Below are 24,707 nucleotides of genomic sequence, written 5' to 3' on the forward strand. Positions count from 1 at the left end.
GTCACCGTAGACCAGGGTTACACGATAGGCCCCGCCCCTACTCACCGTCCTGAGTCCGATCAAACAGCACCCACGGCACACGCTAGGGTCTCCGTCTCACACACACACACACCACAATGACGTCGTAACAAACAATAGCACTAACAACCATCGTCCGCAGCTCCCGCGTACAGAGGCCTCAGGCTACCGGCTCCACGTGGACCGACCGCGCCCAGCAGCGCGGGGCCACCTCACCGCGAGCTCCTCCCGCAGCCCGGCCCGGGTCACCTCGACTCACCAAGCTTAACTCAATAACCACAACACCGGAAAAGGAAGCAAAGCTCGAAGTTCATCCGCGGCCCTGGGGCCTGTGGGAAACGTAGTCCAACAACGAAAGCGCCCTGAAGCTCAAGCGGAGCCCGCTGGCCGCAGGGGCCGCACCACGCCCCAGACCCCGGAGTTTCCGGGTGCGCAGACCCTTGCCCTCAGCAGAGGCTGCCGCTGCGCGTCCCCTAAGCGCGGAAGAGGCGGCTGGTGGTCCCCGACGGCAAGGTGAAGTCGAGGCAGTAATCGGGAACCTAGGTTGGGAGGACAGAATGGGGAACAGGAAGCTGGGGCGAGGGTGGCCTTGGGGGAGGTGGGGGGCCGCGGAATTCTAGGTGGCCCCTGCCTCACCTCTGGAAAGAACCGGAAGCCCGGGCCGGGGAGGGTGAAGGGAGTCGCGGACCCGGCTGCTCAGCCGAGGAGGAAACCCGGACCCCAGGCTGAGGGAGGCCGAAGAAGGAACTGGAGGGCCGGGCTGGGAAGGCCTGAAGCAGGTACAGGCTTTAGGCTGGGGAGGGTCGAGGGGAGAACTCGGAGCCTGAGTCGGGCGAGGTTTTGCTCCACTCTGGCTTCTAAGTGTGAGGGCCTCAGGATGTAACCCGTGGTCGTAAACCTGAGGGTGACTTGGAGTTTTTGTCCGTTTTGCACCATGAGAAAGGCCCCAAGTGGAATCTGGCAGGTAGCGGCGGCTCAGTATGTGTGTGTCTGCCTTAGGGCGTGTTTTACACTGTTGACGAAAAGACTCAAACTCTAAAGTATTTGAAGAGACTTATTCTGAGCTAAATATGAGTGACCAATGGCCGGTGGCCCAGCCCTCAGGAGATCTTGAGAACCTGTGTCCAGGGTGGTCGGGATATATGTGGTTTTATATCTTTTAGGGAAACATGAGACACCAATCAAATACATGTAAAATGTACATTGATTCCCTCCGGAAAGGCGGGACAACTGGAAGGTGGCTGGCCTTCCAGGTCATAGGTAGATTCAAAGATTATTTGATTGGCAATGGGTTGAGTTATTGACGTAAGACTTAGGAATGTCTCCAGGTAGCAGGCTTCACAGAGAATAGATTGTAAATGTTTCTTTTCAGACTTGGGGTCTTTTCTATCAGTAATTCCAAAATGGAGGAGGGGATAATGAGGCATGTCCGACCCGCCCACCCCCGCCTTTCCATCATGGCTTTACTAGTTTTTCAGGTTAGGAATGCCCTGGCCAAGAGGAGGGATCCATTCAGATGGTCTGGGTGTGCTTAAGATTTTATTTTTGGTTTACAACACCAGCACCACCGGAGTTTGCTGGTGTCCTTTTCAGTCAGTTTCAAAGCAGAGACAGCCATAGTTCTGATTTGTGTCACTGTAACTGTCAGTTCTGGAATTCCGTATTTCTCCTTTAGTTTACCCTAATGTCTGTGAGATTTCATGTGTAGTTCATTTTTCTTTTTCTGAACAGCACTCCATTGTGCAAATATACCACAATTTGTGTAGTCATTTTTCTGTTGTTGAACATTTGGCATATTTACAGGTTTTATACATTACGAATAAAGCTGGCACGTTTCCATTTCTCCTGGGCAAATATTTAGAAGAAAAGTTGCTAGGTAATTGGTAAGTTTACATTTAACTTTCCAAGAAGCCGATAAGCCTTTTAGAATGATTAGTTGTGATTTGTGTGTGTGAGATTGTGTAACTGGAGTAAGTAGTTTTTGAGTTTGCTTTGCTATGTTTGTATGGAATTATGAGATGGGCTCAACAGGGTTGTGAATGTCATGTAGGGTCCATAGATTGTGGCTTTGTGGAGTAGGTAAGATCACAGGAAACTGAATGTGTCTGTGCTAATTGTTATTTATCATGGTTTTGTGTGTACATTCCATGATAACTGAAAATGGATCACTATGTAAGTGATGTTAATGACTGAAGAACTCTGTGTGTCTGGTGTATTTCATTTTGCTTGCAGAATTATGACAGTTTCTAATAACCAAAATATCACAAGCATTGGAAACTAGGAGGTAAAATTATAATTTCTAGATGACAGGGTTGCATTACCTGGAAACATCATACAAACTAAATCCAATATGTTGAAATGAGGAGGACTCCATATGTAGCACAGAAGAAAAATACTTTCATCCCTACCACTTTGAATAGTTATATAGATGAGGTCCCATCCCCCCGTCCCCTGCTTGCCCCTGGATGAAATTGAGGGCGATTTAATGCCCTCCTAAATCACTTTAAGCCAGGTAAAAGTACTTGAAATACTAAAAATCACAAAGTCAGCTGTGTAGTAATTAAAATAGTCATTTTCTAATTAAAATATTTACTGTAAAAATCAAATTTCAAACTTCATTTAAAAGAAAAATTCCTTTCAACTGTCTGGAGCCTACAGTGTAATTACTTTCTTCTCTACTTCCCCAACCTGTATTACTAAATAGTTACTATCTGGCATAATGATTAGTATTTAATAGTAAATGTTTATTAGTTAACTAGGCAGGTTTAACCAAGTTATTATAGAAACTCTAAGAGGTTTCACATGTGTTTTTTTTGTTTTGTTTTGTTTTGTTTGTTTGTTTTGAGGTGGAGTCTTGCTCTGTCACCCAGGTGGGAGTGCAATGGCGTCGTCTCGGCTCACTGCAACCTCCGCCTCCCGGGTTCAAGCAATTATCCTGCCTCAGCCTCCCAAGTAGGTGGGATTACAGGCACCTGCCACCACACCCGGCTAATTTTTGTATTTTTAGTAGAGACAGGGTTTCACCATGTTGGCCAGGCTGGTCTCCAACTGCTGACCTCTTGATCCAGCCACTTCCGCCTCCCAAAGTGCTGGGATTACAGGCGTGAGCCACTGCACCCGGCCTCACGTGGCTTCTTTTGCCTCCCTTCTCTGTGTTGTTCACCTTTTAAAAAAAAGAATCCAAAAGAGCAAGGGTCCTTTCCTGCAAATTATAAAAGCTATGGCTGAGAATGTTTCTTCTCTCCTTTCTGAAATATCTTTCCCCCAGGATAACTGAGCATTTGCCTACCATGAAACTTCCATGAGATAGGATTCTCCATTTTCTTTTATTCTAGTCAGATAACCATGTTGCCTTCTCCAGTTTCCCTTCTAATTGTAACTACTGTTCACTTAATTGGATATTTTGGCCAGGCGCGGTGGCTCATGCCTGTAATCCCAACACTTTGGGAGGCTGAGGCAGGTGGATCACGAGGTCAGGAGTTCAAGACCAGCCTGGCCAACATAGTGAAACCCCGTCTCTACTAAAAATACAAAAATTATCCAGGCGTGGTAGCCCGCGCCTGTAGTCCCAGCTACTCGGGAGGCTGAGGCAGGAGAATTGCTTGAACCCGGGAAGCGGAGGTTGCAGTGAGCCAAGATCGTGCCATTGTACTCCATCCTGGGCTACAAAGCAAGACTCCGTCTCAAAATAATAATAATAATAATAATTGGCTATCACTCAGCACTCCTTTTCACTCCTATAAACAGAAACATATTCCCTTGAATTAAATAAGCATATATTCCTTTTATAAACCTTTTTTATACAGATAGTGATTTGATGTCTATGTAGTGAGTACTCAGGAGAGCCCATACAAGGGAAAGCCTCATCATGTCCACATATCTCAGTTTACTAGTGAGTGATTCTACTTTTTCTTTTTTTTTTTTTTTTTTTGAGACAGGGTCTCTGTCACCCAGGCTGGGGAGCAGTGGCACAATCTTGGCTTACTGCAGCCTCGACCTCTCAGGCTCAAGTGACTCTCCCATTTCAGTCTCCTGAGTAGATGGGACCACAGGCACCCACTACCATACCTGGCTAATTTTTGTATTTTGTATTTTAGGTGGAGACAAGGTTTCGCCACATTGACTGGGCTGGTCTCGAACTCCTGAGCTCAAGCAACCCGCCCTCCTTGACCTCCCAAAGTGCTAGGATTACAGGTGTGAACCACCGTGCCCCGCCCTACTTTCTATGAAGTAGAATGGGTAGATCACATTATTATTAACAGCATATGGGAAGAGGGAGGTCCTCCCATGTTACATTGTTCTCCCTTCACCTTCTGGGTCATGTTGCACCACTGTTTCCCTTCTAGCCATATCCCAGGGGGCCTTGTCCCATTTATACAGCTCCATTCTAGTGGCCACCAGAGGAATGGGAGTAATCTGATTGAAAGATAAGATACAAGATTGTACTCTCTTTTTTTTTGGAGACAGAGTCACCCAGGTTGGAATGCAGTGGCATGGTCATGGCTCACCGCAGTCTCAAACTCCTGGGCCCAAGTGATCCTCCCACTCAGCCTCCTGAGTAGCTGGGACTACAGGCACATGCAACCACATGCAGCTATTTTTTTAAAAATTTTCTGTAGAGACGGGGTCTCACTGTGTTGCTCAGTTTGTCTCAAACTCCTGGGCTCAAGTGATCCTCCTGCCTTGGCCTCACAAAGTACTAGGGTTACAGGCATGAGTCACCACGCTCAGCTGAACTCTACTCTTGATGTTCAGGAAAGCACTGGAGAAGAGAGAGGACAAGAGAAACAGGTCCGTGGTGCCAGGAGCCTAGGAATAGAGCAGGCCTTCAGTCTTGGTGAAAAAATAAATGGTATTCTAAGCCTTCCCTTGGACATTAATTCAGTACTACCCACTCTTTTTCTCTTGTCCATTCCTCCCTTACATTTTTTTTTACAAAATGAAGAACTCAATCCCTTATTTTTTTTTCCTATCGTTCAAGTGAGGGGCAAGAACAAAGAGTGGGGGGGAGATTTGTTTTTTTTTTTTTTTTTTTGAGACGGAGTCTTACTCTGTCGCCCAGGCTGGAGTGCAGTGGTGCTATCTCGGCTCACTGCAACCTCTGCCTCCCAGGTTCAAGCGCTCCTCCTGCCTCAGCCTCCCAAGTAGCTGGGACTACAGGCGCGCGCCACCACACACAGCTAATTTTTTGTATTTTTAGTAGAGACGAGGTTTCAACATGTTGGACAGGATGGTCTTGGTCTCTTTTTTTTTTTTTTTTGAGATGGAGTCTCACTCTGTTGCCCAGGCTGGAGTGCAGTGGCGCGATCTCGGCTCACTGCAAGCTCCACCTCCCGGGTTCACGCCATTCTCTTGCCTCAGCCTCCGGAGTAGCTGGGACTACAGGCACCCGCCACGATGCCCGGCTAATTTTTTGTATTTTTAGTAGAGATGGGATTTCACCGTGTTAGCCAGGATGGTCTCGATCTCCTGACCTTGTGATCCCCCCACCTCAGCCTCCAAAAGTGCTGGGATTATAGGCATGAGCCGCTGCACCCCACTGGGGGAGAATTTTTTTTTTGAGATGAAGTGTTGCTCTGTTGCCCAGGCTGGAGTGCAGTGGTGCGATCTTGGCTCACTGCAACCTCTGCCTCCCGGGTTCAAGCAATTCTGCTGCCTCAGCCTCCCTGGTAGCTGGGATTACTGGCATGTGTGCCACCACACTTGGCTGATTTTTGTGTTTTTAGTACAGATGGTTTCGCCATTTGGCCAGGCTGGTCTTGAACTCCTGACTTCAAGTGATCTGCCAACCTTGGCCTCCCAAAGTGCTGGGATTACAGGCGTGAGCCACCGCACCCAGCCATATGTAGTATTAAGTTGGGTATTTGCGCCTGGAGGCAGTGGCTCATGCCTATAATCCCAGCACTTCGGGAGGCCGAGGTGGGTGGATCACCTGAGGTCAGGAGTTCGAGACCAGCCTGGCCCACATGGCGAAAACCTGTCTCTACTAAAAATTAGCCGGGCATGGTCGTGGGTGCTTGTAATCCCAGCTACTCGGGAGGCTGAGGCAGAGAATTGCTTGAACCTGGGAGGTGGAGGTTGTAGTGAGCCGAGATTGCGCCGTTGCACTCCAGCCTGGGAGACAGAGTGAGACTCCATCTAAAAAAAAAAAAATACTACATGTGTGAATTAGAAATTCTAAGCTGAGAAAGCTACTTAAAATTGGTCAAGAAAAATATACACATTAAGTATAAGAAAGTTGGCATGGCTATAGTAGTATCAGATAATAGGCCTCAAAACAATGTATATGGCAGGAGATAGGTAACAGTCATAAAAGAGCAGGTCATTAGGAATTTGCATATACATTTGTCACTACAGGGATACATTCTGACAAATGTGTTATTAGGTGATTGCATCATGCAAGCATCATAGAGCACACTAACACAAACAGCAGTGGGGTAGCCTACTACATACCTAGGTTATATGGTATAGCCTATTGCTCCTAGGCTACAAACCTGTATAGCACATTATATAGCATATAGCATACCTGTATTGAATGCTGTAGGCATTTATAACACAGTGGTATTTGTGTATCTAAACATAGAAAAGGTACAGTAAAAATACTTTGTAAAATATTAAAAAATGGCACACCGATATAAGATACTTGCCATGAATGGAGCTTGCGGGACTGAATTTCTGGGTGCATCAGTGAGTGAGTTGTGAGAGAATGCTAAGGACTAGGATATTACTGTATACTGCTGTAGACTTTACAAGCAGTACACTTAGGCTTCACTAAATTTATTTTTTAAAGTTTTCTTCAATAATAAATTAACCTTAGCTTCCTGTAATATTTTTACATTATAAACTTACTATTTTTTATCTTTCTGAATTGTAGTAACACTTCACTTAAAACGCAAACACATTATATAGCAACACAAAAATATTTCTGTCCTTATTCTATAGGCTTTTTTCTATTTAAAATTTTTTTTATTTTTAAAATGTTACTTTTTAAACTTTCTTGTTAAAAACAAACACACTTTAGCCTGGGTCTACACAGGGTCTAGAGTATCAATATCTCTGTCTTTTACCGCCATATCTTGTTCAACTAGAATGTCGTCTTCAGGATTAAAAATATGCATGGAGCTGTCATCACCTATGAAAAAAATGCCTTCTTCTGGATACCTCCTGAAGGACTTGCCTAAGGCTGTTTTTCAGTTACTTTTTTTTTTTAATAAGTAGAAGGAGTACAGTCTAAAATAATAATACAAATAGTACAATAAATTACATAAACTAGTAATGTAATCACTTATTATTATCACCTATTACGTACTATACATAATTGCATGTGCTATATTTTTATACAACTGGAAGCACAGTAGGTTTAATTACACCAGCGTCACCACAAACACCTGAGTGATATGTTGCATGACAACGTCAACAAGTGATAGGAATTTTTCAGCTCCATTGTAATCTTATGGGACCACCATTGTATATGTGTCCATCATTGAGTAAAATGTTATTACATGACACATGACTGTATGTGTTCATCAGGAATATGTATGCTGGTATGAACCTATAATGAGAGTGTTAAATTTTATGAAGCAAAAACTAACAGAACAAAAGAAAGATCCACACGCATAATTGGAAATCCACAATTATATCTCATTAATTGATAGCACTTGTAGGCAAGAAATTCAGTAGTATATGTAATCAGCTCTTCATATATGCAGATTCAACCAATGGCAACGCACAAATATTCAGAAAAAACACAATGACAGTAAAAAAAATACAAATTTTAAAATACAGTATAAAATTATTTACATAGCATTTACATTGTATTAGGTATTATAAAAAATCTAGAGATGGTTTAAAGTATACGGAAGGTTGTGCATAGGTTATATGCAACTACTACACCATTTTGTATAACAAACTTGGGCATCTGTAGGTTTTGGTATCCACAAGGTGTCCTGGAACCAGTCCCCTGTGGATAGCAAGGGACAACTGTATAGAAGATGTGAACCACACCAGTCAACATGACCTAATTGTTGTTTACAGAACACCATACCCACAATTGAAAAATTACATTCTTTTCATGTACCTGAACAGTCCCCACAATAGACTATAGGCTGGACCATAAGTCACAATAAACTTCAAAAGATTGCCACATTACAGGGAATGTGCATTAGAAACCAGTAATAAGAAACCTATACAGTCGTTCAATACATGGAAATTAAATAACCCACTTCTAAATCTACAGATCATTGAATAAGGGGAAAATGTTTTGAAATATGAAAAAGTGACAATACAGCATATCAAAATTGGAAGGATACAGCTAAAGCAGAGTTGAGAGGAATGTTAAGTACTTAAATAAAAAAAGGAGAAATTCATAGCAGCATTATTCACAATAGCCAAGAAATAGGTACAACCCAGATGTCCATCAGTGGATGAATGGATAAACAAAATGTGGTAATATGATTTGGATATTTGTTCCCTCAAAATCTCACATGGACATGTGACCCCCAATGTTGGAGGTGGCACCTAGTGGGAGGTGTTGGATTATGGGGTGGATCTCATGAATGGCTTGGTGTCCTCCACATGGATATGAGTTCACCCTATAGCTAGTTGTTTAAAAGAGCCTGGCACCTCCTCCCTCCCCCTTTTGTTCCCTCTTGCCATGTGATATGCTAGCTCTTCCTTTGCCTTCTGCCATAATTGTAAGCTTCCTGAGGCCTCACCAGAAGCAGATGCTGGCACTATGCTTCTTGTACAGCCTATAGAACCATAAGCTAAATAAATCATTTTTCTTTATAAATTACCCAGCCTCAGGTATTCCTTTATAGCAACACAAAATAGACTAATACATGTGGCATATACATACAATGTAATATTATTCAGCCTTGGAAGGAAATTTTGACATATGCTACAATGTGGCTGAACCTTGAGGATATTCTAACAAGCCAATCACAAAAAGATAACTACTTATGATTCCACTCATATGAAGTATCTAGAGTAGTCCAACTCATAAAATCAGAAAGTATTACTGGTCTCCCACTTTTAGGCTATTAACGCTTGTAGTGAGAGTTTGTAGGTTTCTTGTGGTTGCCAGGGGCTGGGGGCGGGGGGGGAAAGGGTAATTATTATTTGATGGATATAGTTTCACATTTACAGGATGAAAAAGTTGTGGATGTTGGTTGTACAAAAATGGGAATATACTTAATGCTGCTGAGCTGTGTACTCAAATAGTTAAGATGGTAAATTTTATATTACATGTATACTTTGCTACAATTTTTAAAAATGAAGAAAGGCTTAAACAAGAATAATAAACATGCTATATGCTAAACCAAAAGTCAAAAAAAAGAAATAAAGATGGGCATAAATCGGCCGGGCGTGGTGGCTCATGCCTGTAATGCCAGCACTGTGGGAGGCCGAGACGGGCGGATCACGAGGTCAGGAGATCGAGACCATCCTGACTAACACAGTGAAACCCCATCTCTACTAAAAATGCAAAAAATTAGCCGGGAGTTGTGGCAGGCGCCTGTAGTCGCAGCTATTCGGGAGGCTGAGGCAGGAGAATGGCCTAAATCCGGGAGGAGGAGCTTGCAGTGAGCCAAGATCGGGCCACTGCACTCCAGGCTGGGTGACAGAGCGAGACTCCATCTCAAAAAAAAAAAAAAAAAAAGATGAGCATAAATCAATTAGGTAGAAATAGAAAGCAGACCATTAAGAAAATGAACAAAACAAAAAGTTTATTTGAAGGTATTTTAAAAATTGATAAATCCTAGTAAGCATAATTAATAAAAGAGAAAACACAAATTACCCATGTCAGGAATAAAAATGAAGATGCCACTACGGATCCTATAGACAGTAAAATGATAAGGCAATATTATGAACAATTTTATGCCAGTAAATTTGACATTTTAGATGAAATTCATCCATTCCTTTAAAAGCACAGCTTCTCAAAACTCTTGACTCGAGATGAAATAGAAAAACAAAGTCTGTATCTAATTTTTTGTTTGTTTGGAGACAGGGTCTTGCTCTGTCACCCAGACGAGTCTAGTGGCATGATCATGACTCACTACAGACTCAACCTACTAGTATCAAGTGATTCTCCTGTCTCAGCCTCCCAAGTAGATGGGACTACAGGTGGGCACCACTATGTCCAGCTAATTAAAAAAAAAATTTAGAGACAGGGTCTCACTTTGTTGTGCAGGCTGGTCTTGAACTCCTGGGCTCAAGAAATCCTCCCACCTTGGCCTCCCAAAGTGCTGAGATTTCAGGCATGTGCCATGACACCTGGCCTAAAATTTTAAGTTTTAATAAATAAAAATCCATACATACAGAACCAGGTTCAGCTCCACTGAAACCCCTGCAACAGCCAAAAGTAAATGTAACATGGTTTTGAATGCTGTCTTAATCCAGGGCACATGAAAAACCCTTAAAAACAAAAACAAAGCATACCTCTGCCCCACCGAGATGAGCTCAAAAACAAAAATTACAAACAACAAGGAAATAACCATCACAGGAGGGTCAGCAGAGTAAATAAATAATAAAGTTGGCACCTACAAGAACTGCATATGATATGACAATATGAAAGAATATGAAATGTTTTAAATGGAAAAAAACTCATAATGAAAGCATAATACTTAAAAAGAATCAGTAGATTTAAAAAATAACCAAAGAAAATTTCTAGAAATAAAAAAGATCTTAAGTATAGAGAACATAACAGGCACAGCTCAAAATTAATGAACTTAAAGATATATCTGAAGAGATTACCTATAATGCAGCACAGAGATAAAAAGTGAAATACAGATGAGAAACTGAGACATGGAAGAAAATAAAAGGGCCCAAGACACATCTAATAAATGTCATAAAAGGAGAAAAAGGAGGAGAAGCATCAGAAGAAAAAGTGGTTTACAACTTTTCATAATTAAACTCAATTTTAAGGTGAGGAATCAAAATGAGTGTCAAGTAAGATAATGAAAGCGGATCTAACACCTAGACACATCACAGTGATAATGCAAAACAGAAATCTTGAAAAGAAGGAAGGGAGGGAAGGAAAGAAAAGAAAAACAGAAAAGACATGCTACCTAAAAGGAAAGATGATTGGGCACAAGATATCAGAAGACAGGAGAATAATACCTTCAAAGTGATAGAGGAAAAGTAGCAATTAAGAGTGGGGCAAAATAAAGACATTTTCAGACAAGGTAAGGTTTTTCTCATAGACTCACTGGAAGAATTTCTAAAGGATGTGAATCAGCAAAAAGAAAAACCCAGAAAGAATGAGATAAAATTTTAAATGATGAGCAAGGAAATTGGTAAATATGTTGGGGATTCTGTTTACTAAGTAATGATGATTACTTTTTATGGAATTTCAAAACAAATTAGATCAAAAGCACCCGACAAAAATAGAAAGAGGCCGGATGCAGTAGTTCACACCTGTAATCCCAGCACTTTGGGAGGCCAAGATGGGCAGATCACTTGAGGTCAGGAGTTGGAGACCAGCCTGGCCAACATGCTGAAACCCCATCTTCACTAAAAATACAAAAATCAGCTGGGTGTGGTGGTGCTCACCTGTAATCCCAGCTACTCAGGAGGCTAAGGCAAGATAATCGCTTGAACCCAGGAGGTGGTGGTTGCCGTGAACTGAGATTGCCCCACTGCACTCCACCCTGGGTAACAGAGGGAGACTCTGTCTCAAAAAAAAAAAAAAAAGAAGAAAGAATGTACTTACAGCATTCTAAGGTCTTTTTTATTGCTCAAGAAGGAGATACCAATTAGTCATTAAGTCAAAGATGCAAGGTTAAGAGTAACTTCCGATAGTAAAGCAATACAATATCTTATTTTTAATCCAGTGCAGGGGAAAGGAGAATAAAGAGCACTTAATTGATCTCATAGAAGTCAATAAAACATAAAAGCAGCAGCAAGTATAAGCCTGATTAAAAAGAAAGTGGGGAAAGAGATGGGTCATTGAGCTAAGGGGAGGCCTGGTGACAGCTCTTGGAAGATGAAGTCTGACCAGAATAGCACATAAGTCAATCAGGTTGCTGTGGCCAAAGTGCATGGTCCTTGCCTCTCTGAGTTTGTGGTAGGGAGAAACAACAAACCCAACACTAAACATGGAGGAAAGAACTAAAGACTCAGGCCTATCAGTTTCCACTCCCTGCCCTCCCATTACTCCCAGTTTAAAGGCTTACATGGGCTCATGGATGAGTGGGAAGTTTTTGTGAGGTTTGATAGAGAAATGAGCTGCCTCTTGACCAGCAGAGAGCCCCAGGTTCATCCTCATGTGGAGTAACAGAGCTGCAGGGCAGTCAGTGTTCCAGAGCCCTGTGCTCACAGATCTAGCTACAATCCCCACCTGCACTGTTTTTAGTTGTGTGTATCCCTTAATGTTACTGAACCTCATTCTGTTCTGATGTAAAATGAAGACAGGCATTTCTGCTCAACCCATTTCATCTGTAAATTGAGGGAATAAGTCTTTATGAAATGAGACAAAGTATATTCAGTGTCTGCAGTGCAGTCAATAAATTAGTGTCTTTCTGTTTCTCACAAAACTGAAATAAAAGCTGGAAAATTGCTTTGTAAACCATAAGGCACTATGCATACAAAAGAGATTACTATGAATTTTTCCTAAGTGATTAACTCATGACTCCTTTCCATACTCCTCAGCAGTGGCAACATTGGGAGGCTGGATTTTGGTGGGATGGAAGATAACAAGGAGACTCTGGTTTCTGGCCAGCTCCAGGACTGGATGTGATGGTTAACGATACTTAACATCACCACACAGCTCATTCTCTAGCTGGCTCAGTAACTATGGATCTCTAAGCAATGTCTTAACATTTACGCTTACATCTGCTAAGCTAAGTATGTACTGTTCCTTGATTTACATGCCAAATTGATTATTTAAGGGATTCCAACTGTGGATCATGAGGCAGAGGAGGTGACAATGAAAGGTCAGGCAAAGACAGGAGTGTCCATTGTGGAATACGAAATCCCATCCTCACTATAAAACATTATATGCTGTTTATTACATTTTAACTTCAGAAATTATCAACTCCATTTTCCATTTCCTTGTAATATGTATTGAGCTTTTCAGTCCTGTTTTGTCATCATGCAAACAAGTAAAATTCTTAAGGATGCAGACCCACCTAATAGTACTAAAAGGGAATCTTTAAAAAATATGGAGATGTCTTCTCCCTATGGAGCTGCAGGGGAAAAGACACCACTCTGTGTCATAAAATCTATTTAAATGGTTGCCGGGCGCGGTGGCTCACACCTGTAATCCCAGCACTTTGGGAGGCCGAGGCAGGTGGATCATGAGGTCAGGAGTTCAAGACCAGCCTGACCAATATGATGAAACCCCATCTCTACTAAAAATATAAAAATTAGTGGGGTGTGGTGGTGCGCATCTGTAATCCCAGCTACTCAGGAGGCTGAAGCGGGAGAATTGCTTGGAGCCGGGAGATGGAGGCTGCAGTGAGCTGAGATGATGCCATTGCACTCCAGCCTGGGCAACAGAGCGAAAGCGAGACTCCGTCTCAAAAAAAAAAAAAAAAAAAAGCTATTTAAAAGAACCTGATATGATAAAGTATTGAATTGAGAACACTCAGTGAATATCAGCATTACTCTCCTGTTCAGTAGAGAGATAACTCTGATCATCCTCAGCTATTTTCCTGTCTATAATTTGCTTATTTGTATTATTTGTGCAAAGGAGTCTTTAAGACCTCATATTTCAATAGTAATCCTAAATCCTGTTGTTTATGTCATAATTCACTGCCCTGATAATGCTTAAACTCATCTCTGTTTTTCTAAAAGACATAAATATGTATAAGGTTTCTATATTAAGAAAAAAGACGAGTATGCAGTTTCTGTTTACTCCTATCAGCATAAAGGTATAATAAAATCCCATGAGTGGCTGGGCGTGGTGGCTCACACCTGTAATCCCAACACTTTGGGAGGCTGAGGCAGGTGGATCACTTAAGGTCAGGAGTTTGAGACCAGCCTGGCCAACATGGTGAAACCCCGTCTCTACTAAAAATACAAAAATTAGCTAGGTGTGGTGGCGAGCACCTGTAATCCCAGCTACTCAGGAGGCTGAGGCAGGAGAATCACTTGAACCCAGGAGGCGGAGGTTGCAGTGAGCCAAGATCATGCCACTGCACTTGAGCCGGGGTGTCAGAGCAAGACTCCATCTCAGGGAAAAAAAAAAAATCCCATTAGGGAAATGCACAAAAAAACAATAATGAGATACTATGAATACACCTACTACAATGGCTATAATTTATTTTAAAGTGTTCAGAAGGATGTTGAGAAATAAAAACTCTTTTACCCTGCTAGTGGGAATGTAAAATGGTCCAGTTGCTGTGAAAATCAATCTGGCAGTTCCTGAAATGGTTAAACATAATGTTAGCATATAATCTCCAGTTCTGCTCCTCAGATCTACCTGACAGAAATGAAAACATTTCCACACTAAAACAGGCACATGAATCTTCACAGCAGCATTATTCACAGTAGCCAAAAAATGGAAACAACCTAAACATCCGTCAGCTGATGAATGGGTAAGCAAGATGTCATATCCTTACCACACCTTAGAATAGTATTCAGTCATAAAAAGAAAGTAATAATGATACACGTTACATGGATGAACCTTCAAAACATTATGGTAAGTTAAAGAAGCTAGTCATGAAGGATTTACATACTGCATGACTCCATTTATATGAAATGTCCAGAACAGGAAAATCTCTCAAGAAAAAGCACATTAACGGTTGCCTAGGGCTGGAGGGCATGGGGGTTTGGAAGTGACAGCTAAGGGGAGCTGGATTTCTTTGGGAGATAAATACGATCTAAAATTGTGGTGATGCTTGAGCCCAGGAGTTTGAGACCAGACTCGCCAACATGGTGAAACCCTTTCTTTACTAAAAATACAAAAATTAGCTGGGTGTGGTGGCGTGTGCCTGTCATCCCAGCTCTTTGGGAGGCTGAAGCAGGAGAATCGCTTGAACCCGGGAGGAGGAAGTTGCAGTGAGCTGAGATCATGCCACTGCAGTCCAGCCTCAGTGAAAGAGCAAGACTCTCTCAAAATAAAATAAAATTGTGGTGATGAATGTATAACTCTGTGAATATACAAAAATCCATTGAATTGTACACTTTAAATGGGTGAATTGTATATGAATTATGGCTCAATAAAGTGGTTTTAATGTGTCTCATGCCTTAAGGGATTACTTGTTTAGTATATGGCCTCCAGTAGTGGTTTAATGAAATTCCGTGGGAGATCTCTTGAGCTTTATTCAGAGTGTTGTTTTACCCTCCTAGCGTCCACTCCCTGCCGTCTTTACATAGGAGAACCACAGTCCTGTATTCAGAGGTAAAAGTGGATAAGTACCTCATGATTTGAGGATGGGTGTGATGGAAAGAGAGTTGTCATTCACTTGGTCTGCCCTGTTCCCTAAGTGTATGTTGGCTCCCCACACCTCTGTCATCCTTGTTCTGAAATGAGTGCTATTCCACCTCAGGAACATACTGATGACCCCCAGCACTGTGAAAATCAGAACAGTGAATGGCAAGATTCAAAAGGGCCATGACAAATATTAGGGAAATAGAAAAGTAGAATGAGATCCATCCATTGTGGATCAAACCTAACAGACAATGGCAGCAAGAAGTTGGGAGAGAAGAGAAACTTTCTCTGAAGTCTTGCCTATTCTGTGCCTCCAATAATATGCCCCTTCCCCATACCTTGCCCAATGAATCTCTTCATCTGTATCCTTTGTAATATCCTTTATAATAAACCAGCAAACATAAGTGTTCCCCTGAGTTCTGTGAGCCACTTCAGCAAATTAATTGAACCCAAAGAGGAGGTTGTGAGAACCCCATCTTTTTTTTTTTAGGACAGGATCACGCTCTGTCGCCCAGGCTGGAGTGCAATGGCACAGATCACTGCTCACTGTAACCTTGAATTCCTGGGCTCAAGTGACCCTTTCACCTCAGCCTCCCAAGTAGCTAGGACTACACAGGCTTATACCTCCATACCCAGCTAATTTTACTTTTTATTTTCTTGAGACAGGTCTCAGTATGTTGCCCAGGCTGGTCTTGAACTCTTGGCCTCAAGTGATCCTCCAGTCTTGAGCCACTGTAAATGTCTGGGAATGCCAGCTTGAAGCCCAGCTGGTCAGAAGTTCTAGAGGCCCAGACTTGCAACTGGTGTCTGAAGGGATGGCAGTCGTGGGGACTGAGCCCTCAACCTGAGGGATCTGATGCTATTTCCAGGCAGATAGTGTCAGAATTAAATTGGAGGATACGCAGTTAGTGTCTGCTGCAGAACTGATTTGTTTGCTTGCTGGTAGGGGGAAATCCCCACATATCTGGGGGTCATTGAAGTCTTTGGTGTTGACTCTTACTGTGTTTGTTGTTTTCATGTGAGAGCAGAGGAAAAGCAAGGAAATGTTTTCCTCTGGTCTGTTTTCCAGACCAGTCTTTACAGAAACACACAAAGAGCTTCAAACAACACTGCACTTACACAGCCCTAAAAGTTAGTAAGTACCTCTTTCAGTTCTGCACTCCAAGCACTTCAATGATTTCAGCCTTACTGTAGTCCTGGTGTTGATTTTAACATCCACCTCTCAGCAACCGGCAAAAAAAAAAAAAAAAAAAAAGAGACAAAAAATATCAGTGAAGATATATGGATTATCAACCAACTTGATAAAATTAATATTTTGCACAATAATGCACCCAACAACTGTAAAATACATGTCCTTTTCAAGTGCACATGTTTTATTCAAGACAGACCACATATTAGGCCATAAAAAAAAGCATCCGTGAATTTCAAAGGATCAAAATTGTACACAATGTGTTCTTCGGTCAAATGAAATTAGGAATCACTGACAATGAAGTACCTAGAAAACCCACAAATGTTTGGAAATTAAACACACTTCTACATAATCCATAGGTTAAAGAAGAAATCAAAGGGAAAAAGAAAATAGTTTGAACTAACTGATAATGAAAATGCACCATATAAAAATTTGTGGGGCCTGGCATGGTGGCTCGTATGTATAATCCCAGCACTTTGGGAGGCCAAGGCAGGCAAATCGCTTGGGCTCAGGAGTTTCAGACCAGCCTAGGCAACAGGGTGAAACCTCATATCTACAAAATACAAAAATTAACAGGATGTGGTGGTGTGCAATTGCGTGGCTGTGGTCCCAGCTATGTGGGAGGCTGAGGCAGGAGGATCGCTTGAGCCTGTGAAGTCGAGGTTGCAGTGAGCCATGATCGCACCACTACACTACAGCCCAGGTGGCAGAGTGAGACTCTGCCTCAAAAATAAATAAGTAAATACGTAAATAAATAAAAAGAAAATTTGTGGAATGGAGTTAAAGTAGAGATTCTGGATTTAAATGCTTATATTAGAAGAGAAGGCCTATAATCAATAACTACAGGTTCTACTTTAAAAGGCTAGAAAAGGAAAAGCAGAGTAAACCCTCAGTACCCAGAAGAAAGGAAATAAGATGAGAGAAAAAAATAAATGAAATAGATATATAATTAGCCAAACTAAAAGTGAATTCTCTGAAAAATCAACAAAATTGATAAAACCTTGGGTGGGCACGATGGCTCATGCCTGTAATCCCAGTACTTTGGGAGGCCGAGGCGGGCAGATCACCTAAAGTCAGGAGTTTGAAACCAGCCTGGCCAACATGGTGAAACCCCATCTCTACTAAAAATACAAAAATTAGCCAGGCATGGTGGCATGCGCCTGTAGTCCTAGCTACTCTGGAGGCTGAGGGAGGAGAATCACCTGAACCTGGGAGGTGGAGGTTGCAGTGAGCTGAGATAGTACCAGTGCACTCCAGACTTGGCAACAGAGCAAGACTCCGTCTCAAAAAAAAAAAAAAAAAAAAAAAAGTTGATAAAACCTTAGCTAGAATTATAAATTTAAAAACTGCAAAGACAAATTACCAATATCAAAATGAAAGAACTTATCACTAAGGAGCATTTTAGATATTAGAAGTCCAACAGAATTATTACTGCGAGGCCAAGGTGGGCAGATCATGAGGTCAAGAGATCGAGACCATCCTCCCAACATGGTGAAACCCTATCTCTACTAAAAATAGAAAAATTAGCTGGGCATGGTGGTGTGCGCCTGTAGTCCCAGCTACTCAGGAGGCTGAGGCAGGAGAATCGCTGGAACCCAGGAGGCAGAGGTTGCAGTGAGCCGAGATTGCACCACTGTACTCCAGCCTGGTGACAGAGTGAGACTCCGTCTCAAAAAAAAAAAAAAAGAAAATAATTATTATAGACAACTTAAGTCAACAAATTTGAGAATTCAGATGAAATGGACAAAATTTCTAAAAAATATATATATAACTTACTAAAACACATAAGATGAAACAGATACATTAAGGAAATTGAGGCCAGACGCGGTGGCTCACACCTGTAATCCCAGCACTTTGGGAGGCTGAGGCGGGCGGATCACGAGGTCAGGAGATCGAGACCATCCTGGCTAACACGGTGAAACCCCGTCTCTACTAAAAAATACAAAAAAATCAGCCGGGCGTGGTGGCGGGCACCTGTAGTCCCAGCTACTCAGGAGGCTGAGGCTGGATAATGGCGTGAACCCAGGAGGCGGAGCTTGCAGTGAGCCAAGATCGTGCCACTGCACTCCAGCCTGGGTGACAGAGCGAAACTCCATCTCAAAAAAAAAAAAAAAAGGAAATTTAATTTATTACATCAAAAAAAGAAATCTCCAGGCCTAGATGGTTTTGCCAGATAATTCAACCAGAAATTTAAGGAACAAATAACACCAATCTTACACAGACTTTTCCAGAAAATAGGGAAGGAGAGGACCGTTCATTTTTTGAGGCCACTACTACCCTAATACCAAAACCTGATAAAGATATTACAAGGAAAGAAATGACAGACCAAAAACCTCATGCAAAAATTCTTAAGAAAATGGTAGCAAATTTGGCTGGGCATAGCAGCTCGTGCCTATAATCCCAGCACTTTGGGAGGCCATGGCGGGTGGACCACTTGAGGTCGGGAGTTGGGAGACCAGACTGGCCAACATGGTGAAACCCTGTCTCTACTAAAAATACAGAAAAAAAAAAAAATTAGCCAGGCATGGCAGTGCATGCTTGTACTCCCAGTTACTTGGGAGGCTGAGGTGGGAGGATCACTTGAACCCGGGAGGTGGAGGTTGCAGTGAGCCGAGATCATGCCACTGCACTGCAGCCTGGGCAACAGAGCAAGACTTTGTCTCAAAAAAAGAGAAAGGCCGGGCATAGTGGCTCACACCTGTAATCCTAGCACTTTGAGAGGCCAAGGCAGGCAGACTGCCTGAGCTCAGGAGTTCAAGACCACCCTGACCACCCTGGGCAACATGGTGAAACTCCGTCTCCACTAAAATACAAAAAACTAGCTGGGCATGGTGACACGTGCCTGTAGTCCCAGATACTCGGGAAGCTGAAGCAGGAGAATCGCTTGAATCTGGGAGGTGGAGGTTGCAGTGAGCCGAGATCACGCCACTGCAATCCAGCCTAGGCAACAAAGCAAGACTCTGTCTCCAAAAAAAAAGAAAAAAAGAAAATGGTAGCAAATTTAATCTAGAAATATGTAAAAAGGTTACAAAATGAACCACTAATACAAGATTTAACCAAAAAAAAAAAAAAGAAATAGAAAATGCTGCTAGAAGCAGTTGGGTTGGCTGGGAGGCAGGATTCCATGTAGGCCAATGACATTTTGAAATGGCATTGTTTTCTGCTTAACAGTTTTAAAAATCAATTTTATTCATATTAGTTGAATAAAGGAGAAAAAAATATGATCACTTTAGTATACAAAAAATTATTGGACAAAATACAATATCCCTTCATGATGAAAACTCTCAGCAAGCTAGAAGTAGATGAGAACTTGTTCAATTTGATAGTCTATGAAAACCTCCAGCTATAATATAGTGATGAAATATTAAATACAATCCTCCTATGATAAAAAAGGCAACAATGCCTATCTATGACTACTAATGCAAGTCCTAGCGATTACAATAAGGCAACAAAATAAATGAAACCTATAAATACTGGCAAAGAAGAAAACTTCCTCTGTAGATGACACAAGTATTTACTTAAAAATCCTAAAGAGTAGATTCTTTTTTCTTTTTATAGATAGGGTCTCAGTCTGTCACCCAGGCTGGAGTTCAGTGGCGCGATCACCGCTCACTGCACCCTCGACCTCCCCAGCTCAGGTGATTCTCCCACCTCAGCCTCCAGAGTATCTGGGACTACAGGCATGCGCCACCTCACCTGGCTAATTTTTTGTAGAGATGGAGTTTCCGCCATGTTGCCCAGGCTACTCTTGAACTCCAGGGCTCAAGCGATCTGCCTGCCTCAGCCTCCCAAAGTGCTGGGATTACAGGCATGAGCCACTGTGCCTGGACAGGTCCCAATCTATAATCGAATGAAATCAGCTTCTTTTAATCATCCGTCCACCATCTTTTGGATAGTCCAATACCTCTTCAAGAGCTTTCATTTTACTGTTCCAAAAAAAAGGGCTGAACCGATAGTGGATGCTAAATATTAATGAGAAAATAGAGGGATCCATTAGGAGAATCTTGGGCTGTTTGGCATCATCACTCACTGGAACTGGGGACAACTTCTTAGATCTCTGTTACATAGGACATTTCAAGATAAGGTAATGTTTACATGATCTAAAATATGACTGTGTTTAAGAAGTAGAGACAAACAGTTCACCAAAACCATGGCTAAAAATGGTTAAGAACTTGTCAGTCCTCCTCAGGGGTCTTCTCTTTGCAGAAGCACAGAGACCACAGAGGCAAGAGCTGGGGAAGGAAAACTGCCCATGAGATGAGATGTGCCTCTCAGCTTCCAAAATCGGGGAGGTAAGAGGGATTCTGGACAAAATGAAACCCTGCACCCACAAGGAGTCCAGCAGACAGATGTAGACACCAAGCAGACATCCTCATAATCTAAAAGTAGGGTCCAGACAGCAAGTTTCTGGCCCATCCCCCACTCTGCTAATGCTGACCTGGACCTAAAATTAAGCCACTCAACCCTATCTTGAGATAACAAAGGGAGAAAATGCTCCCTCCGTTTGACTTTCTAGGGTTGCAAAGGGATGACACCATCCACACCAGAACTGCATGAATGGCATCAGGGATGATCAGAGACCATAAATTCCAGTGAGACCAATAACACCATTTCTGGTCCTGCATGCTCTTCCAAACTTTGCCACTAACTCCTTCAAGAGGTACAGTCTATTTCCCTTTCTCTTGAAATCGGGTAGGCCTTTGGGACTCCCTTGATAAACAGAATACAACAGAAATGACACTGTGTATCTAACAAGGCTAGGTTAGAAAAGGCAACAGAACTTCATCCTAATCTCTCTCAAGTTGCCCCCGATAGAATCCAGCCATCGTGCTGTGAGGAATCCAAGCAGCTACATAGAAAGGCCACAACTAGATATTCCAGCTGTAGTCAGCTGAAGCTCCAGCCAACAGCCAACATCAACCACCACGCGTGAAAACGAGCAAGCCTTCAGATGATTCCGACTCCCAACCTTCAAGCCACCTCAGCTGAAGCCAAGTAGAGCAGAGACTAGCTGTCCCCCAATGCTCTAATATGCAGATTCATAATTAAAGAGAATGTTATTGTTCTAAGCCACGAAGTTTTGGGGTGGTTTGTCATGCAGCAACTGGAACTGCCTGATCACACCACACACACAAAAGCAGAAAACAATGCCATTTCAAAATGGCATTGGCTCACATGGAATCCTGCCTCCCAGTCAACCCAACTGCTTCTAGCTCAGCACTTCCTATTTTTCTTTTTTTTTTTTTTTTTTTTTTAGATGGAGTCTTGCTCTGTCACCCGGGCTGGAGTGCAGTGGCACAATATTGGCTCACTGCAACCTCCGCCTCCTGGGTTCAAGTGATTCTCCTGCCTCAGCCTCCTGAGTAGCTGGGATTACAGACATGCACCACCACGCCTGGCTGATTTTTGTATTTTTAATAGAGACGGGGTTTCACCGTGTTGGTCAGGATGGTCTTGAACTCCTGATTTTGTGATCCATGCGCCTTGGCCTGCCAAAGTGCTGGGATTACAGGAGTGAGCCACCATGCCCGGCCTCCTGTTTCTCAATCACAATCACTACACTGCTTCCTTCAGTAGCATTGGTCACTACCTCTTTTCTCAGTATCCAAGTTGAAGAAGAGTGAATTTATGACCTCTGCAGCTTGACAATATTTACAAAGAACTCTCTTGAGAAGTGCTTTATAAACCTTATCATTTAATCCTCATTGCAGCTCTATAATTTAATATATTATTTCCATTCAACAGATCAAGACACAAAAGGTAAAGAAGGTAAGTAAGCCAGGCGCAGTGACTCATGCCTGTAACCCCAGCACTTTGGGAGGGCAAGGTGGGAGGACTGAGGCCAAGAGTTCGCGATCAGCCTAGACAACATAGCAAGACCCTGTCCCTACAACAAAACATTAAAAAATTAGCCAGGTGTGGTAGTGTGCATCTGTAGTCTTAGCTTCTTAGAGGCTGAGCTACTTGAACACCTGAGCCCAGGAGTTTGAGACTGCAGTGAGCCATGATTATGCCACTGCGCTCCAGCCTGGACGACAGAGCAAGAGTCTGTCTCAAAAAACAAAAAACAAAGAGGGCAAGTAATTTGCCTAAATTTCAATAAGTGTCAGACTTATATTCTCTAGTTGGATGTAGCATATACCTACAATATACATATAATATTGTCTAGTTGGAGATAGCATATATCTACATTATACGTATCTATATAGAAGTATAAATAAATATATATGGTACTATATCTAGTTGGATACAGTATTCTATATATGTCAATTAGGTCGTTTGCTCACCTCCATCATTAATAATTTCTAGTCTCCTTATTCTAACAGTTATTGAAAGTTGTGCTAAAATCTCCAATGATGCCTGAATTTGTCTATTCATCCTTTCTCTTTTATTGACCTTTTTATATCCTGAAGCTCTTTTTTTTTTTTTTGAGACAGAGTCTCACTCTGTCACCCAGGCTGGAGTGGAATGGCATGGTCTTGGCTCACTGCAACCTCTGCCTCCCAGGTTCAAGAACCTCCCAGGTTCTCCCGCCTCAGCCTCCTGAGTAGCTGGGACTACAGGCATGTGCCACCACACCTGGCTAATTTTTATATTTTTAGTAGAGACAGGGTTTCACTATGTTGGCCACGGTGGTCTCGAACTCCTGACCTCGTGATCCACCTGCCTCGGCCTCCCAAGATGCTGGGATTACAGACGTGAGCCACCGCACCCAGCCTTGGGTGTAAACTTTTATCATTATGAAATGCCTCCATGTTATCTCTCATAATATTTTTGGCCTTAAACTCTATTTTTTTGACATAAATGAACATCAGCTTTTGTTGGTGTTTGCATTACCTCTTTCATACTTTTGCTTTCAACTTTTCTTCTTTTTTTTGAGATGGAGTCTCACTCTGTCACCCAGGCTGGATGGAGCACAGTGACTTGGTCTCAGCTCACTGCAGCCTCTGCCTCCCGGTTCAAGCAATTATCATGCTTCAGCCTCCAGAGTAGCTGGGATTATAGGCGTGTGTCACCACACCCAGGTAATTTTTTTTTTATTTTTAGTAGAGATGGGGTTTTCACCACGTTGGCCATGCTGGTCTCGAACTCCTGACCTCAAGTGATCTGCCCGCCTCGGCCTCCCAAAGTGCTGGGATTACAGACGTGAGACCCCGCGCCCAGGCTTGCTTTCAACTTTTCTATGTCATTATACATAAAAGTGTGTCAGCTACTAAAAGCATATGGTTGATTTTGTTCTTTTCGTCCCTCGCTCTGTCACCCAAGCTGGAGTGCAGTGGCTCAATCACAGCTCACTGCAGACTTGACTTCACAGGCTCAAGTGATCCTCCCGCCTCAGCCTCCTGAGTAGCTGGGATTATAGGCACGCATCACCACACTCAGCTAATTTTAATTTTTTGTAGAGATGGGGTCTCACTATGTTGCCCAGGCTGGTCTCAAACTCCTGGGCTCAGGCAATGCTCCCATCTCACCCCTCAAATGCTGGGATTATAGGCATGAGCAACTGTGCCCAGCCAATAGTTAATCTTTTTATTGTTTAGTCCAATTTCATTAAATTTCTTTAATGTAATGTAAATTACTAATTTAATTACTATGTTGGAGGTAAGTTCATCAACATTTACTTCTATGTGTCCCCCTCTTTTTTTGTTGTTCTTTTATTCCACCATTCTTACCTTTTATTTTATTGGTCAAATCATTTTATTGTTTTAGTTTGCAATATTAGTTCATACTGTCATGCACTATTATTTTAGTTACCATAAAGATTATAATACTGTGCTTAACTTGTTACAACTAAAATTCTCATGCAGTGCTTCTGACAGCATAAGTACAACCACAGTGGAAATCTGTTTAGCAGTATCTACGAAAACTGAACATACATACATCATACGATCCAGCAATCCTACCCCTGTTTATCTCCATAGCAAAAATGAATGTCTGTTTGCAGGGGTGGGGGAGAGGATTAATACTTATGTGCATGTCTTTGTCCATATTTTGACAATAATGGTCATACTAGCAGTATTTCTATAGAAAAATTTGAAACAACTCAAATTTCCAACAATAGAACAGATAAATAGTCTGTGCCACATCCTACAATGGAATACTACACAGCAAAAGGAAGGAACAGGT

General features: G+C 42.3%; 1 protein-coding gene and 1 long non-coding RNA gene across 16 annotated transcripts in view; one reads left to right on the top strand and one right to left on the bottom strand.

Annotated features, from left to right (window-relative positions):
* Positions 1-24,707, bottom strand: part of ZNF529 (zinc finger protein 529) — a 61,579-nt gene that overhangs the window by 29,235 nt on the left and 7,637 nt on the right. The window contains exons 2-3 of one of the 9 annotated variants that reach the window (XM_054462357.2): positions 16,535-16,612; positions 14,327-14,382 (exon numbers count right to left, since the gene is read on the bottom strand). The exons of 1 other annotated variant lie outside the window; for it this stretch is intronic. The gene's annotated coding sequence lies outside the window, so the exon portion shown is untranslated. Of the gene's footprint in view, positions 1-45; positions 299-14,326; positions 14,383-16,534; positions 16,613-24,707 lie in introns of those variants that run through there. 7 more of the 9 variants (XM_054462359.2, XM_063657570.1, XM_054462354.2 and 4 more) reach the window with 7 other exon arrangements.
* LOC129019562 (uncharacterized) lies at positions 197-21,647 on the top strand. Of its 7 annotated transcripts, none has more exons than XR_010124918.1 (6): positions 367-1,901; positions 2,865-2,970; positions 4,116-4,212; positions 20,787-20,872; positions 21,097-21,240; positions 21,396-21,522. It is a non-coding gene; the product is annotated as an uncharacterized LOC129019562 (long non-coding RNA). The 7 variants fall into 7 exon arrangements; XR_010124916.1 differs by lacking the exon at positions 2,865-2,970 and having other exon boundaries at positions 397-531; positions 1,822-1,901; XR_010124919.1 differs by having other exon boundaries at positions 428-561; positions 1,822-2,970.

Source organism: Pongo pygmaeus, chromosome 20, assembly GCF_028885625.2.
Source record: "Pongo pygmaeus isolate AG05252 chromosome 20, NHGRI_mPonPyg2-v2.0_pri, whole genome shotgun sequence".
Classification (NCBI taxonomy): Eukaryota; Metazoa; Chordata; class Mammalia; order Primates; family Hominidae; genus Pongo; species Pongo pygmaeus.